The 7610-nt window shown below is 43.9% G+C and overlaps 2 non-coding genes across 2 annotated transcripts; both read right to left on the bottom strand.

Moving 5' to 3' along the window:
- Positions 1-695: 695 nt before the first annotated feature.
- TRNAT-UGU (transfer RNA threonine (anticodon UGU)) lies at positions 696-768 on the bottom strand. Its single transcript has one exon. It is a non-coding gene; the product is annotated as a tRNA-Thr (tRNA).
- A 545-nt stretch (positions 769-1313) lies between these two features.
- On the bottom strand, positions 1314-1386 carry TRNAT-UGU (transfer RNA threonine (anticodon UGU)). Its single transcript has one exon. It is a non-coding gene; the product is annotated as a tRNA-Thr (tRNA).
- Positions 1387-7610: the final 6224 nt, after the last annotated feature.

Raw genomic sequence — 7610 nt, 5'->3', positions numbered from 1 at the left:
AGGGTGAAGGGCGTGGAAGTAGTGAAACATCAATATCTGACAAAATAAAAAAAATCTTAACATAGTCAATATCTTTATAACTCCGAACGTATTAAAAAAAATTAAAATTCCTGCTATTCTATGTGATTGGGCTAAACCTCTATGCCTTTAATGTCTCCGCCACCTCCCCCAATACATCCTACATTATTCTTAGCTGTTTTCCTTCATGTAGAATGAACCTACAAGGAAAGAAAGGGTTTATTTTAATTCCGATATTTTCGTCCCATTGACTTGCATTGGTATCGGGTATCGGTTTCGGCGAGATCCAATATTTTGCCGGTATCGGCCGATACTTTCTGATACCGATACTTTCCGATATCGGAAGGTATCGCTCAACACTATTCATGATGTGTTTCCTGGGGATTTTTTGCAGAGTTTGCAATGAGATTTTCATTCTTAAAGCCTTTTTTGCAGATTTTTGATTTGAATGTGCCTAGTTTGGAGTAGTTTTCCTCAGGATCCGCTTCACAGAAGCAACAAGTATTTTTTTTCTTTGCCACCACGTTTTTTTGAAAACCTAAAATGGATGAAAACTCTCCAAGTAATGTAATTATTATGTCTGAACATTTTTTTCTCAGTATAATAAACCTTCAACTTAGCAGGTATTTTTATAGATAAGCTCAAGAATTAAACTATTCAGTTTCAAAATAACACAAAGGCTCCAGTGAGAATTGAACTCACGACCCCTGGTTTACAAGACCAGTGTTCTAACCACTGAGCTATGAAGCCAGCGAACCTTTGCCACATCTTTTGATCTCTATTTCGAACAGTGCAATAGCCATTCAGTTGCATTACCAACACAAGTCCTTTCATTTCTAGTTTGAAATCACACTCTTAACGTAATGTCCCATCACCAACAAACCAACAACTGCTCTTGCAACGCAAAAGCATGACTTGCAAACATTCTAAAGCTTCAGTTCTATAACTGACTACCTGTTTATTGGCAATCTGATGTGCAAAAAAATGAAATCAGATGGATTGGCAAAGAAGAGAATTCTACTGCTTGCTTTAATAAAATATGTAATTCTTTATATTACAAAATCACACATCAAGAATTGATGAAGGGTCATTAGACTCCTAAAGCTCTGATAGAGGTGGCATAAGAAAGGAATTTGACAAACATGTTACCCGAATGTCATATATGATCAAGGTCTTATCCAGAACTTTTGAAAAGGATGTCGTAACTTAACATAAAGTCAATATTGAATCACACCAACTTTGTACCACTGACCAAACAGATAAGCAATTTTCATATGAGAGACAAAGAGTTTTTAAGGCTTCAGTGAGAGTCGAACTCACGACCCCTGGTTTACAAGACCAGTGCTCTAACCTCTGAGCTATGAAGCCATTGAAAACGAACACTTTCTTAAGCGATGTAGGGATTAGCCTGTTAGAGGTATGCATATGCTCAGTAACTCCTAAGGATCATTTACTATGCTACATGGGAGAAATGCAAAGAAACTGTACAAAGATTTTTCTTTAGGTACCAATTTGACATTGACATGGGAAAAATATCAACTTGAAATGCATATGAAAACTTACAACTAGTGTTGAGCATTCCGATACCGCAAGTATCGGGTATCGGCCGATACTTGCGGGTATCGGAATTCCGATACCGAGATCCGATACTTTTGTGGTATCGGGTATCGGTATCGAAACAACATTAATGTAATAATGTGTAAAAGAGAGAATTAAAATAAAAAATATTGCTATACTCACCTCTCCGACGCAGCATGGACCTCACCGAGGGAACCGGCAGCGTTGTTTGCTTAAAATTCGCGCGTTTACTTCCTTACGTGAAGTCCCGGCTTGTGATTGGTCACGTGCCGCCCATGTGGCCGCGACGCGACCAATCACAGCAAGCCGTGACGTAATTTCAGGTCCTTCAGGATTTTAAAATTAGGTTCTGGCTTGTGATTGGTCGCGTCGCGGTCACATGGGCGACGCGACCAATCACAAGCCGTGACGTCACGGGAGGCTGGACACGCGCGCATTTTAAAATGCGCGCGTGTCCTGCCTCCCGTGACGTCCCGGCTTGTGATTGGTTGCGTCGCCCATGTGGCCGCGACGCGACCAATCACAGCAAGCCGTGACGTAATTTCAGGTCCTTCAGGATTTTAAAATTACGTTCTGGCTTGTGATTGGTCGCGTCGCGGTCACATGGGCGACGCGACCAATCACAAGCCGTGACGTCACGGGAGGCTGGACACGCGCGCATTTTAAAATGCGCGCGTGTCCAGCCTCCCGTGACGTCACGGCTTGTGATTGGTCGCGTCGCCCATGTGACCGCGACGCGACCAATCACAAGCCAGAACGTAATTTTAAAATCCTGAAGGACCTGAAATTATGTCACGGCTTGCTGTGATTGATCGCGTCGTGGCCACATGGGCGGCACGCGACCAATCACAAGCCGGGACTTCACGTAAGGAAGTAAACGCGCGAATTTTAAGCAAACAACGCTGCCGGTTCCCTCGGTGAGGTGAGTATAGCAATATTTTTTATTTTAATTCTTTCTTTTACACATTAATATGGATCCCAGGGCCTGAAGGAGAGTTTCCTCTCCTTCAGACCCTGGGAACCATCAGGGATACCGTCCGATACTTGAGTCCCATTGACTTGTATTGGTATCGGGTATCGGATTGGATCCGATACTTTGCCGGTATCGGCCGATACTTTCCGATACCGATACTTTCAAGTATCGGACGGTATCGCTCAACACTACTTACAACCCATACAAGCAATGATTGTAAGGTAAGGCGTGGTAAAAAATGTAAAGAGAAGCACGATGATTTATTTATATTTTCAATTGTACCAAATTTAAGAATAATTTCATAAACTTTTTTCAGGTCAGTATTAATCTATCTGCAAATGGAGTTTTATGGAGCCATTCAAAAAAGATGAGTTTTTCAAGTGGAAACTTTTTACGAAAGCAAATTTTAAAGCAAATCTGCTCTAAAGTCTTTGTCTCCACATAGAATTAGATCTCTGGCATAATTGAAAATGTAAATGAAAATCATGGCCAAATTTAAGAATGATGTCTGAATTTTTTTTGTGTCAGTATTAGGATATATGCAGATGGAGTTTTATAGAGGCATTCAAAAAAGACTTTTTAACCCCTTCATGCCGCAGCCCTTTTTCGTTTTTGTGCTTTCGTTTTCCGCTCCCCTCCTTCCCAGAGCCATAACTTTTTTATTTTTCCGTCAATATGACCATGTGAGGGCTTATTTTTTGCGGGACGAGTAGTACTTTTGAACAACATCATTGGTTTTACCATGTCGTGTACTAGAAAACGGGAAAAAAATTCCAAGTGCGGTGAAATTGCAAAAAAAGTGCAATCTCACACTTGTTTTTTATTTGGCTTTTTTGCTAGGTTCACTAAATGCTAAAACTAACCTGCCATTATGATTCTCTAGGTCATTATGAGTTCATAGACACCTAACATGTCTAGGTTATTTTTTATCCAAGTGGTGAAAAAAAATTCCAAACTTTGTTTAAAAAAAAAAAAAAAGTGCCATTTTCCGATACCCGTAGCGTCTCCAATTTTCGTGATCTGGGGTCGGGTGAGGGCTTATTTTTTGCATGCCGAGCTGTTGTTTTTAATGATACCATTTCGGCGCAGATGCGTTTTTTTGATCGCCCGTTATTGCATTTTAACGCAATGTCACGGCGACCAAAAAAATGTAATTCTGGCGTTTCGGATTTTTTCTCGCTACGCTGTTTAGGTATCAGGTTAATGCTTTTATTCAATTGATAGATCGGGCGATTCTGAATGCGGCAATACCAAATATGTGTAGGGTTTTTTTTTTTTTATTGTTTTATTTAGGATGGGGCGAAAGGGGGGTGATTTAAACTTTTATATTTTTAATATTTTTTTCACATTTTTAAATACTTTTTTTTCACTTTTGCCATGCTTCAATAGCCTCCAAGGGAGGCTAGAAGCAGGCACAGCCCGATCGGCTCTGCTACATAACAGCGATCATCAGATCGCTGCTATGCAGCAGAAATGCAGGTGTGCTGTGAGCGCCGACCACAGGGGGGCGCTCACAGCTACCGGCGATCAGTAACCATAGAGGTCTCAAGGACCTCTATGGTTACCTTCCTGATGCATCGTCGACCCCCGATCATGTGACGGGGGTCGGCGATGACGTCATTTCCGGCCGCCCGGCCGGATGCGGTAATTAAATGCCGCTCTCTGCATTTGACAGCGGCATTTAACAGGTTAATAGCGGCGGGTGAATAGCGATTTCACCCGCCGCTATTGCGCGCACATGTCAGCTGTACAAAACAGCTGACATGTCGCGACTTTGATGTGCGCTCACCGCCGGAGCGCACATCAAAGCAGGGGACCAGACATGCGCAGTACATGTACGGCGCATGTCGCGAAAGGGTTAAAGCAAAAACACCCTTTCATTGGGGAGTTTTTAAAGGAGTTTTAGCTTTATAAAGTGGCTCCTAAAGCACTTTTTAAGAGTTCTTGAAGTGTTTTTGACTTTTTTTCCTAAAGCTTTTTCTTTGCAGCCTTTTGATTTACAGTGTCTACTTTAGAGCAAATTCCATCAGGATATGCTTCAAAGATGCAATATCCCCTTTTATTTTCACCTAGCATTTCTCAAACCCTGAAGTGGAATAAATCACTCAAAATAGCTATGAGTGTGTGTTCACACTAAGTTATATTTTTCCTGCATTTTCAGGGCAGAAACTCTACAAGACTATGTGCACACAGAGGTTTTTAGCTGAGTTTTCAGAGCAGAATCTGGGCAGAAACTCCAAATTTTTGAGGAGCTATGAGATTTGCAGGTGCATTTGTAGAGTATCCACTCAGTTTCAACTAGGTGGCTATGCGCACATGACATCTTTTTTCAGGCGGCTTCCGCCATTGGAATCATTTGAAAACCCTATCAAACAGTGCTCAAAAGAATGAACATAAGCAATTCTATGTAAAACTGACTTGCTCTGTCTATTTTGAGGTTTTTAAATGTCTTTTGACCACTTCAGGTTTCTAAAAATGCCAAGCGGTTAAAAGAAGTCACATGTCCATTCTATTAACGTTTTCCACCAGGAGCATGCTGTGTATTTTACAGTACAAATCAGTGGAAAAGCTCAATACATGCCTGGACTGCAACAAGACTTTTTTTTGGAGTGTTTGCCATTGATTTTGCTTAAAAGAGCTAACTGTTTCTTCATTTTTCAATGGAGTGAAAAATGCGACCAGAAAAAAAGACTTCACCGAAACCATGGGAAAACCTTCCGAAAAAAGCCGTCTTAACATTGTCCAGGAAACAACCAAAAAAATGATACAAAAGACGATTCAGGGGAAGAAATGTCCTAAATTTCTTGAAAAGTCTTCTGCGTCAAAAACTCATCAAGTTCTCCTGAGTTTAAAAGCCGTCATATGCACATACCAGTTCCTGTTCCAAAAATTCATTAAAAAACTGAGTGTGTGCGCAGTCCAACACTTCAAACAAAACTTGTGTCTTTTGAACTCCTAGTGGTGTTTGAAAAAGTTTTGATCCAAAAGTTGCTGAAAAAACCTCAGTGTGAATCTTTAGGTTATTTGCAGATGGAATTTTATTAAGGCATTTAAAAACAATGAGTTTCTCAAGCAGAAACCACTTAAGAAAACTCCACTTTATTAGGTACTTTTGGGAAGAGTTTTTATGTTCATGATGTGTTTCCTAGGGATTTTTTGCAGAGTTTGCAATGAGATTTTCATTCTTAAAGCCTTTTTTTGCAGATTTTTGATGTCAAGGTGCCTAGTTTGGAGTAGTTTTCCTCAGGATCTGCTTCACAGAAGCAACAAATACTTTTTTCTTTGCCACCATGGTTTTTTGAAAACCTGAAATGGATGAAAACTCTCCAAGTAATGTAATTACTAACTGTTTCCAGCCAACTAGCGCTCGGCACACACATTGCTATCTAATTAACGCTGCTGGTGATTATGCAATTAAATGTACGTTTTCCTTGGCTTAAGTGGTTGAATTACATAATGTGTGGGTACGGAGCCTCGTGTGGTAATGTGGGGGGACGGAGCCTCGTTTGGTAATGTGTGGGGACAGAGCCTCGTATGGTAATGTGGGGGGATGGAGCCTCGTGTGGTAATGTGTGGGGACGGAGCCTCATGTGGTAATGTGTGGGGACAAAGCCTCATGTGGTAATGTGTGGGGACGGAGCCTCGTGTGGTAATGTGGGGGGGTGGGATTATGTGTGGTAATGTGGTGGGGGGGAGATTATGTGTGGTGGTGGGCGGGATTATCTGTGGTAATGTCGTGGGGGCGGGATTATGTGTGATGTGGTGGGGGCGGGATTATGTGTGATACTGTGGTAGGGGGCGGGATTATCTATGGTAATGTGGTGGGGGCGGGATTATGTGTGGTGATGTGGTGGGGGGGCGGGATTATGTGTGGTGATGTGGTGGGGGGGCGGGATTGTGTGTGGTGATGTGGTGCGGATTGTGTGTGGTAATGTGGTGGGGGCGGGATTGTGTGTGGTAATGTGGTGGGGGGGCGGGATTGTGTGTGGTAATGTGGGGGGGCAGGACTGTGTGTGGTAATGGGGTGGGGGGTGGGATTATGTGTGGTGATGTGGTAGGGGTGGAGCTACTATGCAGGGGGCGGGATTAGCGAGTGTGATGTGGTGGGGGGCGGGATTGTGTGTGGTAATGTGGTTGGGGCAGGATTGTGTGTGGTAATGGGGTGGGACGGAGCCTCATATGGTAATGTGGGGTGACGGAGCTTCGTGTGGTAGTGTGTGGGGCCAGAGCCTCACGTGGTAATGTGTTGGGACAGAGCCTCGTGTGGTAATGTGGGGGGACGGAGCCTCGTGTGGTAATGTGTGGGGACGGAGCCTCGTGTGGTAATGTGTGGGGACGGAGCCTCCTGTGGTAATGTGGGGAGGTGGGATTATGTGTGGTAATGTGGCGGGAGGGTGGGATTATTTGTGGTAATGTGCTGGGGGGCGGGATTATCTGTGGTAATGTGGTGGGGGGCAGGATTATGTGTGGTGATGTGGTGGAGGGGTGGGATTATGTGTGGTGATGTGGTGGGTGTGGGATTATGTGTAGTGATGTGGTGGAGGGGTGGGATTATGTGTGGTGATGTGGTGGGTGTGGGATTATGTGTGGTGATGTGGTGGGTGTGGGATTATGTGTGGTGATATGCTGGGGGGGCGAGATTATGTGTGGTGATGTGGTGGGGGGCGGAATTATCTGTGGTAATGTCATGGGGGGCGGGATTATGTGTGGTGATGTGGTGGGGGCGGGATTATGTGTGATACTGTGGTAGGGTGGCGGGATTATGTGTTGTAATGTGGTGGGAGGCGGGATTATGTGTGGTAATGTGGTGGGGGGCGGGATTATGTGTGGTAATGTGGTGGAGGGCGGGATTATCTGTGGTAATGTGGTGGGGGGCAGGATTACCTGTGGTGATGTGGTGGGGGCGGGATTATGTGTGGTGATGTGGTGCGGGGCGGGATTATGTGTGGTGATGTGGTGGGGGGTGGGATTATGTGTGGTGATGTGTCGGGGGCAGGATTATGCGTGGAAATGTGGTGGGGGCGGGATTATGTGTGGTGAT

This window comes from Ranitomeya variabilis, chromosome 1, assembly GCF_051348905.1.
Source record: "Ranitomeya variabilis isolate aRanVar5 chromosome 1, aRanVar5.hap1, whole genome shotgun sequence".
Taxonomy (NCBI): Eukaryota; Metazoa; Chordata; class Amphibia; order Anura; family Dendrobatidae; genus Ranitomeya; species Ranitomeya variabilis.
This window is presented reverse-complemented; position numbering and strand designations above follow the sequence as displayed.